The sequence below is a fragment of the Lepidochelys kempii genome, chromosome 10 (genome assembly GCF_965140285.1).
Source record: "Lepidochelys kempii isolate rLepKem1 chromosome 10, rLepKem1.hap1, whole genome shotgun sequence".
Taxonomy (NCBI): Eukaryota; Metazoa; Chordata; order Testudines; family Cheloniidae; genus Lepidochelys; species Lepidochelys kempii.
This window is the reverse complement of record NC_136389.1, coordinates 22,119,062-22,135,122: the sequence shown is the minus strand read 5'-3', so window position 1 is coordinate 22,135,122 and position 16,061 is coordinate 22,119,062. Positions and strand designations below refer to the sequence as shown.

The 16,061-nt window shown below is 44.5% G+C and overlaps 1 protein-coding gene across 9 annotated transcripts in view; it reads right to left on the bottom strand.

Annotated features, from left to right (window-relative positions):
* Positions 1-15,496, bottom strand: part of MRTFB (myocardin related transcription factor B) — a 203,050-nt gene extending 187,554 nt beyond the window's left edge. For 8 of the 9 annotated variants that reach the window (XR_012161142.1, XR_013636400.1, XM_073362400.1 and 5 more), the window contains exon 1: positions 15,271-15,496. The gene's annotated coding sequence lies outside the window, so the exon portion shown is untranslated. Of the gene's footprint in view, positions 1-11,308; positions 11,362-15,270 lie in introns of all 9 variants that reach the window. The other variant, XM_073362384.2, reaches the window with a different exon arrangement.
* Positions 15,497-16,061: the final 565 nt, after the last annotated feature.

The window sequence follows — 16,061 nt, the reverse complement described above, 5'->3', positions numbered from 1 at the left end:
TAAAACAAACAAAACCTAGCCTTTCATCCCTAGGGACATGCTCCATGCACCAGCAGACTTCTGCAGTTGATTAAATACATTTTAAACAAATGGTGTGTTGACTATCCCTTTGATACTGGTGTGACGAAGTGGGGGGTTTTCTTGTTTTTTTTCTTATTTTCAATGGTTTGCATGCTGAGAGGTGGGACACAGTTTCCCTGGGTGTTACTGGTTTAACGAAAAGATGGGAGAGAGAGTGTGTTGTTACAGAAGACCAATGATGGAACTTGGGACCCCAGCCAATGGCCTGGAGAATGGATACCCCAGCAACTGGTGACATGGTGACTGGGAGGCCCAATTTGGGAGTCACAGCCAGTTCTGGCCAGTGGGAGGACAATGGGCTGCAAAGAGAGGACTCCGGTGACCTGACCAGCCAGTTCCAGCCAGAGGAGTACTAAGGACAGCTGAGAAGAGAGGAGGTCCAGGAGACCCTGTTTACCTGGATAGAAGACAGTGGACAGAGGCGGGGCTTGGGGGAGGTGATATCAGATGCCCAGCTGGAAAGTGAGTGAGAGTGGGCAGAGCCCACCTGGATGCAGGGGAGACTTAGATGTACTGTGCTGAGGGAGGCCAGGCCTGGTGGCCCTGAGAGTTTCCTATGCTGTGTTCAGACGCTCAATAAACACTCCTGTTTTACGCTGGCTGAGAGTCACTCCAGTCTAGAGGGCAGGGTTGCATTATTCCCTCTGGAAGTGGAGGCCCTGGGGGTTCAGAGCGAGTGGACTCCCTGAGGGGCCCATGGCGAGAGACAGGCATGCTAAGTCTCAGAGAGGTGAAGTTCCATTAGGCAGAGGGGCTTACCCCCCAGGAGAGAGTGGACCCTCGAGAAGGGCTGTCGCACTGAAAGGGGTTCCCCCCAGGGACCGTACAGGCAAAGAGTGGGCATGACCTGTGAGTCCATGACACCTGGCTATTGGGAATACTCACTGCACTTTGCTACAGTTGAGGACATTTGGCAAATACAACATTCAAAACATAGACTTTTAAATCTAGAACTTCGATTTTATCAAATTGTTTCTTTGGCTGGTAAATGTCATCTGCAGACACAGTTCAGTGATTAAGTACAATCTTGGTTTATATGCATGTCAGATAATTGTACATAAATGCAGAACATTATACCGTAATAAAGTCTAACACTACACTTCAACATTCCACAAAAAAATCTTCTCTTTATCTTGCCATCCTGGCCAACGTCTGTCTGATCCTGTTCCCTGTACTCTACCAATACTTCTCTTTTTTCCCACATTCAAAGTAGTTCTGCAGGTCATGCTGCCATGTACACCTGAAACACCCTTGTAGTTAACAGTGACAAAGCTCCATATCTCTCTTCATTCAAATAACTAATGGAAAGAAACCAATCATTTCTCTTTTATTTTCTGTAACAGTTTAACACCTGAAGCATGTAATTAAGAAATTGATGACATTTTTAACTGCAATTTTTTTTCAAGTTCTTTTGCTTTGCTAAGTAGCTCAAGCCACTTGTTTTCCCAAGATTTGTTAAAGTAGTGTTTTGCCAGTCAAAAATTTCATGCAAGGCAGCCAGTAACCCACAAGGAAGAAAAGAGATCTGGTCTTGCACATGAGGGATTTTTAAAAAGCATGAATATTTAGTGCTCTGGTGCTATTTTAGAAGTGAATAACTAACTGAAGCCTGTACCAACATTTTATTTTATAATCATTGTTAATAACTTACACTTCTATAGCACCATTCATCTGATGACATCAAAACACTTTATTAACATTAGGTGTGGTGAAACTTGCTTGTGTGGGTTATATAAGTATTACACTAGTTTTAAAGAGTAAACCAAATACACAGAGATTTAACCAACATGCCAAAGATCCCACAGCAAAGCACTGATTGAGTTCTGAATAAACTCGAGTCCTGAGTCACAATCCTGTGCACTAAACAGGCAACATTACCTCTTAACAGAAAGCAAATGTAAGTTACCTAGTACATAGCAATGTGTAGTAAAAAGACAATTTTTTGAATAAGCACTGCCAAATTTTATTTTTAATTTAAATCATTTAAAACTGTAGCTTTGGTTTTTGAGATCTACTGGAAACACTATACATTTGGAAGGATGATCACTAATATGAAATAGTATCAGACCAAGAAAATGCACTTGATATACATTACAGTATATAGGTTTCATAAGTATAAAAGGAATAAAATATAAAATATCATCCAAAAATCCTCCACAATTATTTCAAGGTGGATGCTTATATAAATGTAGATATACAGATTAATAGATTAAAAGGCCAGAATGAACCAATGTAATCATCTAGTCTGACCTCTTGTGTAACACAGGCCATAAGTTTCCTTGAATTAGCTCCTGTCTGAACCAGAGCATATCTTTTAGATGAATATCCAATCCTGATTTAAAAATAGCCAGTGATAGGGAATCTACCATATTGCTAGGTAAGTTGTTCCAACGGTTAATTGTCCTGACTGTTTAAAATGTGAATGTCATTTTTTATTTGAATTTGTCTAGCTTCAACTTTTAGCCATTTAATCTTATATACCTTTGTCTATTAGATAGAAATTTTGATAATAGAGGCCTTTTTAATTCCCCAGGTAGGTTCTTACAGACTGTGGTTAAAGGACAACAGACAAATCAAATACTGACAACTGCTGAAAGAACCCCCAACCTACTTTAAAAATGGCTGTTATACAATCTTAAAAAATATTACCCTAGAGAAACATATACAACTCTACCAAAACACAACATATCCATATTGATCACAAATCTTTAAAGGGATACCGTCAACTGGAAATCTAGTCAATTTCACAACGTGATTTAAAAATAGTGTCAGACAGTATACCTACCACAGTCCCCCTAACAATATTTTGTGGTTTAACAATCCCAGTTCATGATTTTAAAAATTTCTCTCTCTCCATGCTGCATTAAAAACTCAAGCAAACAAAAAATGGAAACTAACTGACTATACACAGGAAACTGTTGAAAGTGATTATACAGAAAGTGCTGTCAAATGCCAAAAATAGTTTTCTCCCTTTACAATCTACTTCAGTTGTAGTAAACTTAAGTGTTACTTGAAAAAACAGTACATAAAACATTTTCAGACAGTGGTAAAATATTAAATTAATTAATATCCCTTTAAGTTCTACTTGACAGGAATTACAATTGAGAGAGCTGTTTTGAAGACTACGTTGTGTAATAAAGGAAACTAATGGGCTCTTAAATGTAAAATAGTTCTCTATGTTAAACAAAACACAATACTTGACTTGCCTTAATACTAATATTTAAAATTGTGTCCCTCTTTTATATTCTCTATTTCAACACATTTACAATGGATTTGACATTAAAACTAAAAATTAAAGCTCACAAATAATTCCACAAGAACTAACGTTTAAATCTATATATGTATTTAAAAAACAAAACAAAAAAGCATTACAAATTACAACCCAAGACCCTGATCCTGCAACCTGTTCTGAGAGAGTGGATTTGATCCAAGTTCTAGTATTCTAGTTTTGTGATGTGCAAATATTTAATTGAATTCCAAATTTATATAGTAAAACCCATTCCAGTGCTCTCAAATCTGACTCTTTGACACCTTGAATAACATGACTCACAATATAACACTACGATCATTTGTCATTCCAGTTAAAACTAACTAAGAGACCAAGCCCAGAGGTGCTTTCCCATGCCCTTTTTCCATAGCTACGGTATAACATGCAAGACTTCAAGTCTGACCATGCTTTGAAATCTTTCTGAATTCAAATTCTCAATTGTGTGCACAATCCCTGAGTTGGAATGTTTTTACACCTGAAACATTTAAAATGCTAGACTACGACCTCTTTCTTTTATAATCAAAACATATTTAGAGGGGTTGCAGATTCCCAGTATGAATAAAGAAGTTTAGAGGGAAAAAAAAGTTGGGGGGAGGAGAGAAGATTGGTGGTTGTGTTTTGAAACTTTTGCTATGACAACTGGTATCTGTCAGTTGGGCTGAGTTTGTGACACTGCTTTAGGAAGGGACAGATTTGGATATTTGGCATTAAATATTTTCCTTTTAGGTATCTGCCCATACCTAGGAAAAGCATCTGCAGTTGCCTAGATTTGGGAGGCTTATGAAATCAGTTCAATCTAGTAAGAACAATAGAATTCTCACAGTAGACATTTCTCAGAAGCTGGAAGGAAGAATGTTGATATTTGTGCTCTGGCACTTTTGCTATGACAATGAGTGAAATGTGTGACTTAAAATATCATAATACACATGCACAAACATTAAAAGGAATTGTGTAGCTAAACCCCCCGGTTAGCTTTGAAAAATCTCAGTCATTATCTTTAGGGTTACTGGTGTTAAGTAAAAAGAAAAGGAGTACTTGTGGCACCTTAGAGACTAACCAATTTATTTGAGCATGAGCTTTCGTGAGCTACAGCTCACTTCATCGGATCAGTTTCCACGGTATGCATCCGATGATATTCTCTGTGTGTATATAAAGTCTGCTGCAGTTTCCACGGTATGCATCCGATGATATTCTCTGTGTGTATATAAAGTCTGCTGCAGTTTCCACGGTATGCATCCGATGAAGTGAGCTGTAGCTCACGAAAGCTCATGCTCAAATAAATTGGTTAGTCTCTAAGGTGCCACAAGTACTCCTTTTCTTTTTGCGAATACAGACTAACACGGCTGTTACTCTGAAACCTGGTGTTAAGTAGTGTTTTACGTTTGTGTAACTATATGCAGATCTCGCTAATTACTAAGTTTACCAACTTTGGCTTTGACCCTGTAATCAGATCTGTGTGAAAGGTCCCAGATGTAAAACTATAAGTAGGGCCCTATCAAATTCATGGCCATGAAAAATGCGTCACAGACCGTGAAATCTGCCAGGGATGCGCAGGGATGGAGGTACCCCAGCCGGGGCTCCTACCCATGCATCCAGGCTCCAGCTGCCAGTCCTGACAGGGCTGGGGAGGGATGGGACTTCCTCTTCTCCTGCAAAGGCGACTCCCGGAGCCGGGTCATACCCATCTCTTAGAACATCCCCCAGGTGCAGGAAGCTCTGCAACCCCACCCTGCTTCCTGCCCCATTGCTCCCCAGCCACAGAGGGAGGGAAGGGAAGGAAGGGTCACTGCACAGGGAGTGGCTGTGGAGCTTCTACAAAGGTTCCAGCGCCCTTGCCCCCAGCTCTGCCCCTCCCCGGCTCCGGGTCCAGTGCTCGGGGCTAAAGGGGCTTTGTGCTGGCTGGGGGAGGAGGAACCACAGTGCCCCCCTGACCACAGGGATCCACCCAAAAAGTGATGACCCCTCCATACCATGCGACTCTCACTTCTGCGCTACCCTCTGCTCTCCGGCTGCCCAAGTCTGAAGGCAGTGCCTCCATCAGCAGCAACACAGAAGTATGGGTGGCAATACCAGGAACACGCCCCTCCAGGATAGACTTGCGACACCCTTACACACCCTCTTTTGGGTTGGGACCCCCATGGTTATAACAACGTGAAATTTCAGATGTAAATATCTGAAATCGTGAAACTGATTAGTTTTAAAAACCTATGACTGGTGAAATTGACCAAAAGGGACCATGAACTAGGTAGGGCCCTCACTACAAGATCATGCAGTTATTCTGGTTAGTAATGCATGAGTCTTGACAGTCTTGACATTTTAAAAAAATGTTTGTGAAAGTTAAAGTTTTTAAATTAATATTATTGTCCCTACAACTGAAGGAAGGGATAGACTCTGAAGGTAGAAGGCTAAGAAAAGGGCAACGAAGCCGGTCGTACATGGGCTTCAGTCATTAGAAAAAGGAGCTGGAGAAGGGGGATGAGAATGGAGGTGTTATATATTAGAACATAACCTCTAGAGTACTTTTTCCTCTCCCCTGTCCCCAAACATTTATTTAGATATGTGACGGTGCCCCCCATAAGGCTTTATGGAAATATATTATGAATATATATATGACATAACTGGAATATGTTTTATGCTACATATGCCATGTAACATATCTATGTAAAGGTTATGATCTACCAAATCTATTAATCCTATTTGTATGCACATATTTGTTTTTTGTTTTGTTATTCAAAGTTATGAATATTGGCTGTGTATGGGCTTGATTTTTAAGTAGCCTTTGTAAAGCATTTGGTCAGCTTCTTGAGAAAGGAATGTACAAATTAAGTGCCCAATCAAGAAGCACTTAAGGGACAATGGATCTTGGGAGGCTCCAGTCCACATAAGAAGTCTACATAAGGACGTTGAAGCTAGAACGTGAGCCATGGCGGCTGCCTATAAGTTCTGAGTCATGCATGGACATGTGACTCCAAAACTCCATCTTGTAGATGGATTTTGTATAGGAGAGAGGAGGGGGTCTCCACCCACAAGAGAAAGTCTACTTAAGCCTGTGGGAGACTCCTCCATTTTGTCTTCAGCTGGCTCAAGAGATAGCCTCTCCAACCCCAAGGATACCTGAAAGAAACTGAAACAAAGGACAGTAACTACGGGGGGGAAGGGGGGTGATTACTGGACCCAGACTAGAGGGAGACTAGTCAGTAAAAGGAAACTTACTGGAACACCACTGAGGGTGAGATTTTGTCTGTATTCAGTTTTCTTAGAAATAGACTTGCGTGTTCTATTTTATTCTGCTTGGTAATTCACTTTGTTCTGTCTGTTACTACCTGGAACCACGTAAATCCTACTTTCTGTATTTAATAAAATCACTTTTTATGAATTAATTAACCCAGAGTATGTATTAATACCCGGGGGGGGGGGAAGCTGTGCATATCTATCAGTGTTATGGAGGGCGAACAAGTTATGAGTTTACCCTGTATAAGCTTTATTTGGGGTTTGGACCCCATTGGGAGTTGGGCATCTGAGTGTTAAAGACAGGAACACTTCTTAAGTTGCTTTCAGTTAAATCTGCAGCTTTGGAGCACGTGGTTCAGATCCTGGGTCTGTGTTGGAGCAGACTGGAGTGTCTGGCTCAGCAAGACAGGGTGCTGGAGTCCCAAGCTGGCAGGGAAAGCAGGGGCAGAGGTAGTCTTGGCACGTCAGTTGGCAGCCCCAAGGGGGTTTCTGTGATCCAACCCATCACAAGATAATCTAAATTACAGTTTTCAAAATAAAATATACTCCCTTTCCAAATGTTACACTGTAATGGTTTGTTACCATTCCGCTGCACAAGAATCCATCTTGATTGCTAGATTGTTTTGCAAAATAAGATATTTGATTTACTGAATGTTTAATTCAAATAAATCCTAAACATGGGTTGAACATTAATATACTAACACTTACCTCTACAATTTTTGCAGTAATTAATTTAACAGAATCCTACAAATTAGAGATGGAAAAAACCCTATAATTTTATAATCTCTAAGCCACCATAGGGTTGCTCCTTCAAGCTTATTTTCTAGTGTTCTGTCCAGTCTAATTTTAAATGGCTAATTTCTTTAACTTTCCTCAGACACAGCTCGATTCTGAAAGGAAGAGCACCTCCTGCAAGGTACTGGGCATCCTCAATTCCCATATAGTTTGTTGCAAACTGGTGTGAGAAAAACCTGCATTGACAGTATTAAATTCTGAACATAAGCTATATCACGTACAAACATGTTATTTAGCAGTAGCCAAGTATGTGGGATCAAGCAACTTTAAAACAGAACTAGACTGAACACCAAACATTAAAACAGAACTTCATGAAGTGCCAAATGTTGCAGCTGCAGAAGTCGCCAAAATCATAGAATCATAGAATATCAGGGTTGGAAGGGACCCCAGAAGGTCATCTAGTCCAACCCCCTGCTCAAAGCAGGACCAATTCCCAGTTAAATCATCCCAGCCAGGGCTTTGTCAAGCCTGACCTTAAAAACCTCTAAGGAAGGAGATTCTACCACCTCCCTAGGTAACGCATTCCAGTGTTTCACCACCCTCTTAGTGAAAAAGTTTTTCCTAATATCCAATCTAAACCTCCCCCACTGCAACTTGAGACCATTACTCCTCGTTCTGTCATCTGCTACCATTGAGAACAGTCTAGAGCCATTCTCTTTGGAACCCCCTTTCAGGTAGTTGAAAGCAGCTATCAAATCCCCCCTCATTCTTCTCTTCTGCAGGCTAAACAATCCCAGCTCCCTCAGCCTCTCCTCATAACTCATGTGTTCCAGTCCCCTAATCATTTTTGTTGCCCTTCGCTGGACTCTCTCCAATTTATCCACATCCTTCTTGTAGTGTGGGGCCCAAAACTGGACACAGTACTCCAGATGAGGCCTCACCAATGTCGAATAGAGGGGAACGATCACGTCCCTCAATCTGCTCGCTATGCCCCTACTTATACATCCCAAAATGCCATTGGCCTTCTTGGCAACAAGGGCACACTGCTGACTCAGATCCAGCTTCTCGTCCACTGTCACCCCTAGGTCCTTTTCCGCAGAACTGCTGCCTAGCCATTCGGTCCCTACTCTGTAGCTGTGCATTGGGTTCTTCCGTCCTAAGTGCAGGACCCTGCACTTATCCTTATTGAACCTCATCAGATTTCTTTTGGCCCAATCCTCCAATTTGTCTAGGTCCTTCTGTATCCTATCCCTCCCCTACCACTCCTCCCAGTTTAGTATCATCCGCAAAATTTGCTGAGAGTGCAATCCACACCATCCTCCAGATCATTTATGAAGATATTGAACAAAACCGGCCCCAGGACCGACCCTTGGGGCACTCCACTTGATACCGGCTGCCAACTAGACATGGAGCCATTGATCACTACCCGTTGAGCCCGACAATCTAGCCAGCTTTCTACCCACCTTATAGTGCATTCATCCAGCCCATACTTCCTTAACTTGCTGACAAGAATACTGTGGGAGACCGTGTCAAAAGCTTTGCTAAAGTCAAGAAACAATACATCCACTGCTTTCCCTTCATCCACAGAACCAGTAATCTCATCATAAAAGGCAATTAGATTAGTTAGGCATGACCTTCCCTTGGTGAATCCATGCTGGCTGTTCCTGATCACTTTCCTCTCATGCAAGTGCTTCAGGATTGATTCTTTGAGGACCTGCTCCATGATTTTTCCAGGGACTGAGGTGAGGCTGACTGGCCTGTAGTTCCCAGGATCCTCCTTCTTCCCTTTTTTAAAGATTGGCACTACATTAGCCTTTTTCCAGTCATCCGGGACTTCCCCGGTTTGCCACGAGTTTTCAAAGATAATGGCCAATGGCTCCGCAATCACAGCCGCCAATTCCTTCAGCACTCTCGGATGCAACTCGTCCGGCCTTGTGCACGTCCAGCTTTTCTAAATAGTCCCTAACCACCTCTATCTCCACAGAGGGCTGGCCATCTCTTCCCCATTTTGTGATGCCCAGCGCAGCAGTCTGGGAGCTGACCTTGTTAGTGAAAACAGAGGCAAAAAAAGCATTGAGTACATTAGCTTTTTCCACATCCTCTGTCACTAGGTTGCCTCCCTCATTCAGTAAGGGGCCCACACTTTCCTTGGCTTTCTTCTTGTTGCCAACATACCTGAAGAAACCCTTCTTGTTACTCTTAACATCTCTGGCTAGCTGCAGCTCCAGGTGCGATTTGGCCCTCCTGATATCATTCCTACATGCCCGAGCAATATTTTTATACTCTTCCCTGGTCATATGTCCAACCTTCCACTTCTTGTAAGCTTCTTTTTTATGTTTAAGATCCGCTAGGATTTCACCATTAAGCCAAGCTGGTCGCCTGCCATATTTACTATTCTTTCGACTCATCGGGATGGTTTGTCCCTGTAACCTCAACAGGGATTCCTTGAAATACAGCCAGCTCTCCTGGACTCCTTTCCCCTTCAAGTTAGTCCCCCAGGGGATCCTGGCCATCCGTTCCCTGAGGGAGTCGAAGTCTACTTTCCTGAAGTCCAGGGTCCGTATCCTGCTGCTTACCTTTCTTCCCTGCGTCAGGATCCTGAACTCAACCAACTCATGGTCACTGCCTCCCAGATTCCCATCCACTTTTGCTTCCCCCACTAATTCTACCCGGTTTGTGAGCAGCAGGTCAAGAAAAGCGCCCCCCCTAGTTGGCTCCTCTAGCACTTGCACCAGGAAATTGTCCCCTACGCTTTCCAAAAACTTCCTGGATTGTCTATGCACCGCTGTATTGCTCTCCCAGCAGATATCAGGAAAATTAAAGTCACCCATGAGAATCAGGGCATGCGATCTAGTAGCTTCTGTGAGCTGCCGGAAGAAAGCCTCATCTACCTCATCCCCCTGGTCCAGTGGTCTATAGCAGACTCCCACCACTACATCACTCTTGTTGCACACACTTCTAAACTTAATCCAGAGACACTCAGGTTTTTCTGCAGTTTCATACCGGAGCTCTGAGCAGTCATACTGCTCCCTTACATACAGTGCTACTCCCCCACCTTTTCTGCCCTGCCTGTCTTTCCTGAACAGTTTATAACCATCCATGACAGTACTCCAGTCATGTGAGTTATCCCACCAAGTCTCTGTTATTCCGATCACGTCATAGTTCCTTGACATCACCAGGACCTCCAGTTCTCCCTGCTTGTTTCCAAGGCTTTGTGCATTTGTATATAAGCACTTGAGATAACCTGTTGATCGCCCCTTAATAAGTTTTATTAATTCAAAAGTTGGGCATTTTTCCATCTGAAGAGGAAATCTGTGTAATATTAAGGAAGAGCCACAGCTCCTCTTATATATAAACATAAATGAAAATACATATTGTACTCATAGTATTGAGTAATAAAATATTTTAACATGATTGGTTGGTATTTGTCTAAATATTTTATACTTACTAATGAGAACTGAACAAATAAACAGTAAAAACACTTTTTGAAATTATCACAGATTATGAAATGTCCAAGATCGTGATGAAATATTCAAGATCCAAACGGATAGTGATTTTCTCATATTTACTTCATTATTCAACAAATTATTCTTTGGACTTTGTATACTGTATAGCTTGCTGTTTAAGATACACTGCTAGTTGTGACTAGTCACAAAAGTCACATATGCCTAAACCCAGGCATACTGCGAAGAGCTACAAAAGGATCTCTCGAAACTGGGTAACAAAATGGCAGATAAAATTCAACGTTGATAAATGCAAAGTAATGCACATTGGAAAACATAATCCCAACTATACGTATAAAATGATGTTTAAAATGATGGTATAAAATAAAACTATACATCTAAATTCGCTGTTACCACCCAAGAAAGAGATCTTGGAGTCATTGTGGATAGTTCTCTGAAAACATCCACTCAATGTGCAGCGGCAGTCAAAAAAAGCTAACAGAATGTTGGGAATCATTAAGAAAGGAATAGATAATAAGACAGAACGTACCATATTGCCTCTATATAAACAGTGAATACTGCATGCAGATATCATTGCCCCATCTAAAAAAAGATAATTGGAAAAGGTTCAGAAAAGGGCAACAAAAATTATTAGGGGTATGGAAATGCTGCCATATGGGACTTTTCAGCTTGGAAAAAAGACGACTGGGGGGGATATGATAGAGGTCTATAAAATCATGTCTGGTGTGGAGAGAGTAAATAAGGAAGTGATATATATACCTTCCCATAACACAAGAACTAGGGGTCACCAAATGAAATTAATAGGCAGCAGGTTTAAAACAAACAAAAGGAAGCATTTCTTCACACAACACACAGTCAACCTGTGGAACTTTTTGCCAGAGGATGTTGTGAAGGCCAAGACTATAACAAAAACGAACTAGATACATTCATGGAGGATAGGTGCATTGATGGCTATTAGCTAGGGTGGGCAGCGATGATGTCCCTACCCTGTTTGCCAGAAGCTGGGAATGGGTGACAGGGGATGGATCATTTGATGATTACCTGTTTTGTTCGTTCCCTTTGGGGCACCTGGCATTGTCCACTGTCGGAAGACAGGATACTGGGCTAGATGGACCTTTGTCTGACCCAGTATGGCCCTTTTTATGTTCTTATAATATTGTTTATCTTCAGTGTTTGGATGAGTAATTTGTATAGCCAGGTTTCTCAAGCACATGAAGGAAAAATAATTAAAACTGAACATAAAGGTTGCACAAACATGGATAAGGCAAAGTAAACAAATGTAGGTGTGGAATTTTTTTGGTAACATAACTATTTATTGCTCCTTCTATGCAGAGAATTCCAAAATCTTTCACAAATTTAAGCTGCTTTACATCTACATACATATGTGCTGCAAATACATTACCTATTTTACATACAATGCTGATTAACCAAATCCCAGTTGCACAAAAGTCGAAAGATCTCAAAGCACATCAGAAATAATTAAGTCTTTCAAAAAGCCCTGTGAAACAGGTAGTTATTATTTGCCCTTTCATATGTAAGTAAATTTAGAGGAACAGTTATGTGACTTGGTGATCAGGACCAGATCTCCTGACTCCAAGTCCTATGCTTTAAACAAGACAAACCTCTCTCTTCCATTCATACATTTTAAGGCCAAATGGGGTCAGTATGATGACCTAGTCTAATTTCTTGTGTAACAAAAGTCATACTTTTCATCCAGTGATTCCCGAATCTAGCCCAACAACTTGTGATAAAACTAGAACATAAAGGGATTTTCTATATGGGGGAATTTACAGGCATAACTTTAGCTATATAATGATATCAGTAAAATGCACTATGCAGACTCATTTATTCAGAATAAGAATGTCACATCTGAAGACCACATAGAAAAAAGCACTCTTTTCCAGACAGGTTTCAGAGTAGCAGCTGTGTTAGTCTGTATCTGCAAAAAGAAAAGGAGTACTTGTGGCACCTTAGAGACTAACAAATTCATTTGAGCATAAGCTTTCGTGAGCTACAGCTCACTTCACTGGATGCATTCAGTGGAAAATACAGTGGGGAGATTTCTATACATAGAGAACGTGAAACAATGGGTGTTACCATACACACTGTAAGGAGAGTGATCACTTAAGGTGAACTATTACCAGCAGGAGAGCCGTGGGGTGGGGGCGGGAAGAGGGGGATGGAAAAACCTTTTGTAGTGATAATCAAGGTGGGCCATTTCCAGCAGTTGACAAGAAGGTCTGAGGAACAGCAACTGGATACAATTAACTTAGGCTTGAATGGAGAGTGGGAGTGGATGAGTCATTACACAAAATAAAACTATTTCCCCACGTTTATTCCCCCCACCATTCCTCAGACATTCTTGTCAACTGCTGGAAATGGCCCACCTTGATTATCACTACAAAAGGTCCCCCTCTGCTGCTCTCCTGCTGGTAATAGCTCACCTTAAGTGATCACTCTCCTTACAGTGTGTATGGTAACACCCATTATTTCATGTTCTCTATGTACAAAAATCTCCCCACTGTATTTTCCAATGAATGCATCCAATGAAGTGAGCTGTAGCTCATGAAAGCTTATGCTCAGAGAAATTTATTAGTCTCTAAGGTGCCACAAGTACTCCTTTTCTTATTCCAGACAGTGTGTGTGTGTGTGGGGGGGAGGTTATATTTGTGTAACTATAGCACTATAGTCATACATGCAGTGATGAGCTACCAAAATCTTAACAGGTTCCCGCCCACCCCCACACCCCAGGACTCCTGCCCCATCCAACCCCACTGCGTTCCTTGATGCCCCCAGCCCCAGGACCTCTGCCCTATCCACCCCCCTCCCCTGTCCCCTGACTGCCCCTAGATCCAGGCAGGAAGGTCTTGTGGGCCACCGTAGTGGGTGCCCACCTCACCCCTAAGAGCCAGACGCACCTGCCAGGGAGCGAGGTGGGGAGTCCTGGAGGTGCTTACCTGGGGCAGCTCCCAGGAAGCATCCGGCAGGTCCCTCTGGCTCCTAGGGGCATGGGAGCGTAGCTGGAAGAGAGCGGGGGGAGCGGCTGCTCCCCCACTGATCACATCAAAAGTGGTGCCTTAGGCACCGACTCCCTGGGTGCTCTGGGGCTGGAGCACCCACGGGGAAAATTTGGTGGGTGCAGAGCAGCCACCGGCAGCTCCCCACCCTGTGCCCAGCCCCAGCTCACCTCACCTCCGCTCTGCCTCCTCTCCTGGATGCACCACCCTGCTTTGCTTCTCCGCCCCCTCCCCCGGCATCCCGCGAATCAGCTGTTCGGCAGGAAGCCTGGGAAGGCTAAGAAGCGGGTGGCGGCTTCCCGCTTAGGCCCAGGGTCACAGAGGTGAGCTGGGGCGGGGAGTGGTTCCCCTGCACGGGCCCCCCACCCCCGGCCCCAGGTTACATGCTGCGGGGCAAGCAGCCCTCCTTGCGCCCCCCCCCGCCCCAGCTCACCTCCACCTCCACGGGCCTGAGTGGAAAGCTGCTGCCTGCTTCTCAGCCTGCCCCAGCTTCCCACGCGAACAGCTGATTCGTGGGAAGCCTGGGGGGCGGAGAAGCAGACCGGGGCGGCACGTTCAGGGGAGGAGGCGGAGGCGAGCTGGGGCCGGGGGTAGGGAGCTGCCGGTGGATGCTCTGCACCCACCAAATTTTCCCCTTGGGTGCTCCAGGCCTGGAGCACCCATGGAGTCGGCACCTAAGGCACCACTTTTGGCCAGTTAAATTTAGAAGCCCTTTTAGAACCTTATGGAACAACCAGTTCTAAAAGGGCTTCTAAATTTAACAACCGGTTCTAGCGAACTGGCTCCAACTCACCACTGCATACGTGTATAATTATGCCACTCAATTTCCCCGTGTAGACAAGCCCTGTTTATCTGACAGAAATAAAGCACACTTTACAGACTACAAAAAATGAATTTTTTGTTCAAAATCTGAGCTGTAGGCACCTCACCGCTCCTGCTCACCTGGCGCTGGTCAGCTTCCCAAAGGCCCAGTGCCCCCAGCCCTCAAACTCAGTGAAATGGGTTCCATTTTCAGAGGACCTGCTGCTTTTACACAAGAAACAGACTCATTTTGGCACCACCAGCCTGACCCTTTTCCATAGCTGGGGTGCACGGCTTGCTGTCCCTCACACCACTGGCCTCCACCGGCCTTTGTACGGGGGGGGGGGGGGGTGTCGCATGACCTCCCACTAGACGGCAACCACCTCTGGTGGGAGACTGCAACCAGTAGAGGCCAGGCAGCTCCCTCACTGCCACTCACAGCCCTCAGGCTCAGTCGGTCCCAACCCTAGACACACTGCCTAGCTTTACCCTGACTCTTGGGCAGAGCACACCGTTCAGCGACTGCCCCCATCTCTTAGTAAGAGGGCTGGGGGAGGGGAATAAATAATCCCCCCGCCCTCAGCTAGCGCACAGCCGGTCACGTGATATATCCTCCCCCGCGGACCCCACATGGAAGCACCCAGCAGCAGCTGCCCGTCTGCCCCTCACTCACCCTCCCTCGCCGCCGCCGCGGACATGTCCTCTCGCGAGCTGTGCGGCCGAGACCTCTCTCTCGGGTGCGGGTTGCGTGCCCAGGCCGTTGGCCTGCGGGTAGAAGGGGTGGGGGAGTATGCGTGCGCGCGCTCCAGGCTCCGGCCGCCTAGCACATGTGGGGAACGGAGGAGAGGGAAGGGCAGGGCTTCTCCATCCGGGTCCTTCTGTTCCCTCTTTCTTTCTCCCGCCCCTTCTTCTCCTCAGAGGGCAGAGGCGGCGGGTCGGGAGCTACGTGTCACACTCCCAGCTGTTCGCCGCCGCTCATCACGCTTGGCTACTCAGTCACCTTAGGGATGCAGGGGGGACCCGGTCGCTCATTTACACTCGCCGCCGCTTCGCGAGCGAGGGTGTGTCATGCAGGGCATCTCCCTGCTACTGTGGATGCAAGGGCCAGAGTTGTCCCTAGCCACCTACCTCTCCCTACATCACGGTCATTACTCACTTTAAACCAGGCCCAGACCCAGAGACCTTTCCCCCAGGGCTCGTGCGCATTTCTACAGGATTGGGTGAGACTGGGATGAGGAAGACAAAAGCGCCAAGACACAACAGAGCAATTCCCACAGTGTTTTCCCTCAACTGTTGGGTTTATACTAATAAACTCAAAGGGAACGTTGGAACTGGGGGTGCTGGTGCACCTCCTGACATGAAGTGCTTTCCATCATAAGCAAGGTTTATACTTTGGTTAAATGGCTCTCAGTATCCTCCCTATATAAATTGTTCCAGCACCTCTGTGAAAGGTGGCTTATGATT